The sequence below is a fragment of the Eutrema salsugineum genome, unplaced genomic scaffold (genome assembly GCF_000478725.1).
Source record: "Eutrema salsugineum unplaced genomic scaffold, Eutsalg1_0 scaffold_16, whole genome shotgun sequence".
Classification (NCBI taxonomy): Eukaryota; Viridiplantae; Streptophyta; class Magnoliopsida; order Brassicales; family Brassicaceae; genus Eutrema; species Eutrema salsugineum.
Genome location: NW_006256858.1, coordinates 4,897,086 through 4,900,139, shown reverse-complemented (window position 1 = coordinate 4,900,139; position 3,054 = coordinate 4,897,086). Strand labels below are relative to the sequence as shown.

Here is a 3,054-nt window from a genome sequence, read left to right as displayed (position 1 = left end):
CGGATGCGGATTTATTTAGGGGGTGTGGGGAGGCAAAGTCCCTCATGCTACAGTTTCCTTATTGGGCTTGATTTAGTTTTTTTTTTATCAAATGGATTTGGGAGTCAGATTTTTGGGGCTACAAATACAAAGCTTAGGGTTTGTAATTATTTATTCACACAATTAATAAAAAAAAACTCTAAACGGGTGTTCACTTCAATTTGCGATTTCTCTCTCTAAGTTATTGCTTTCTTCTAGTTTGATTCACAACAGCTCTGAAACTAGGATTGCTCTGCACTAACATTGTGGCGGAATTGTACAATACATAAACAAGAGTCTCCCATTGCCCATTTTCTCACCAGCTTCTCTAGGGATTGGGGTTTCTACTCTGGTTTTGCTGGATACAGCCTTCACTTCAAGATGTTCTTTAGCACCATCAGCGTCTCCTCCTTTGCCTCATAACTCCATGTTCGTTACTCACACAATTACATACTGAGATAGAAGGTGAAAAACTTAGATCTTTTTTAGTTCTTGTAATCAGTGTGTGTGTGTGTGTTGGTTAAGCTACTTAGAGATTTGAATGTGAATCTGTTATTGAAGCAGTATAGAAATTAGCAATCGAAATTCATTACTAATGAAACTTACAACGAAAATATTACAAAACTTGTAAGCACTACAAGTTTCAGACCACAGTCTCTAGAAAACAGTAGAAATGAAAGAACAAAAAAAAAACAGAACAAGAAGAAAAACATAGTTGCATTTAAGCGACAGGTGAACCATTTTTGAGAAGTTTGGTGTTGTTTCTTCCTTCAATCACCAAATGATGTGCATAGGATCTATCCTTTGGACTTTTTGGACCATCAGCACCAATCACAATGCTAATCTCGATCTCATCTGTATCGCCTTTCTTCAGAACTTGCGAGACAAAAGAGGAGATGATGAAGAAGAAATGGTGACGACGTTTGTGAGATGATTCTCTTCCGATGTTGGTGACCAAATAATCCACATGAGGTTGAAACCTATGATCTTATATAGTATTATGACCGCAGAAGTGACCATAAGTAATTGGATTAACCAAGGTAAGGTTATGAGTAATGTTCCTGATATCGAAAAAAATTTGATGTAACCAAATTTGTGGTCTTTCGTGGTGGCTAGAGTGAAAAAGAGTATCCCAGTGAGAGTTGTCCACAGAGAGTGGAGGAGAATTGATCTGAAAGAGATGCCTCTCTTTTCCATTTTTGCTCTCGTTTTTTTTCTTCCCTCATTCTGAAAAATGTTGTTAATCTTTATAAAGATGATTTTGTTAGAGAGATTACGGTGATTTGTTTAGATTTCTTTTTTTTTATACAAGTTCAAATTATTTGTGATTTCAGCTCATTACTAAGTCTCTAAGTCTCTAATTCGGTTTTGTCCCTATTTGTAAGCTTTCAACAAATAATTTATCCCTACATACAGTGGCAAATCCATAAATTATTTTTACCGAAGTCACAAAGACGATTGATGAAAATGATAAAAGTACTTTGAGCTGGTTATAAAGTCAGCTCAAATATTTAAAAGGATAGAACTAATTAAAGAAAAAAAATTGTTTGTGTACTAATTTTGAAAATGATTTTTTTTTTGTTGAGAAACGATAGTTTAAATATTATAGAACATATATTTTTTATGAAACGTATATGTTTTATAAAAGGATTCATCTCTTTTTATTATATATTAAACAAAAATAACTAAAACAAAAAAAACTACAAAAATATGTATTCTTTTAAACTATAGTAATTTTTTAGATTTAGCGATATAATGTAGATCTTTAACAAAATAAAAAAAGAAAGTGTAACATAGGTATTAGTTAGTTATGATTTTTTTAGATAGTAGAAATCAAAATTTGATAAACATACAAGAAAATTCAGTATGCATCTATTTAACCGGTGTCAAAATATAGCTAAAAAATATTAATCTTATTATCATTCTTAATAGTTTAATACATGGCGTCAAAATAAACAAATTGTTGTAATTTGTTATGTGGCTGGGAAAATAATTTAATTATAGGGTCAAAGGAAAATTTCAAATGTTATAAACAAATTTCAATATTATGGGGTGTCATATGAACCACTATATCTCTTAGTTGGTCCGCCTCTGCCTACATATATTCTCTTTTCTTGATTAATCCAAAAAAAATTACGATTACAGTGGTTTAAAAATTAAAAGTGAATAAGAAGAATAACTTTACTAATTGAAACAAACAATTTGCATAGAAATGTCACATGTGACCCTTAATTATACAAATACATTTAGTGGCTTAAGGCAAAGCTTTATTGGTGAGGCATGCCTCTTGCTGTAGCATCTCCAGGTTTGGTAACATTGCAGTGGCTTCACCATCAAGAACAACATGTTCACTGTGATTCTTGAAGAATTTGGTTGAGAATTTGACTAACAAAGCGAAATGAGGATCTCGTTATGATACAGAATAACAAAACTGACTGATTTTTGTTTTAATGGGTTTGAGTAAGCTTACATGAATTTATTCTTGGTTTCTTTTTAAAGTTGTGGCTTGAACCAATCCGAAATTTCATCTCCTAAACTGTTGATCGTAATTTCGTCGTTTCTTTCTGATTTTCCTTTTATGAGTGTATCTCTTGCTTTCACCATCGTTGACTTCAAGAGCTTTGGTGATGGGGCTTATTAATACCTGAATATAAATTATACATTTTGGTCTATATATATTGTATCAGTCACGTTTAAACTACATTTATATTGGCTTCATTTTGCAAGCCATGTGTGTATTATGTCATTTGAGTTAGACATTGTTAGAAAGCAGACAAGAGACAATTTAATTATTGTATGAACAACAACATAAATTAAAGGTTAAAGGTAACGGTCATGGTTACATTTAATATCCATTTCATTTTGTAAATTCAATTCAGAAGATGCAAACAAAAAACTCAGGAGATGCTCACAAATACATTTCCTAAAAAAGTTGAACTTGGAATTTAGAAACTTGGCCTTGAATTCATGTCTTGAGAAGTTTTTATCTGAAATCGAAACAAATAAATCAAACAGACTTTCTCTGTTTCATCAGCA

The 3,054-nt window shown here is 31.8% G+C and overlaps 1 pseudogene; it reads right to left on the bottom strand.

The window, feature by feature from the left end:
• Positions 1–739: 739 nt before the first annotated feature.
• Positions 740–1,215, bottom strand: LOC18021114 (annotated as a pseudogene).
• Between the last annotated feature and the right edge of the window lie 1,839 nt (positions 1,216–3,054).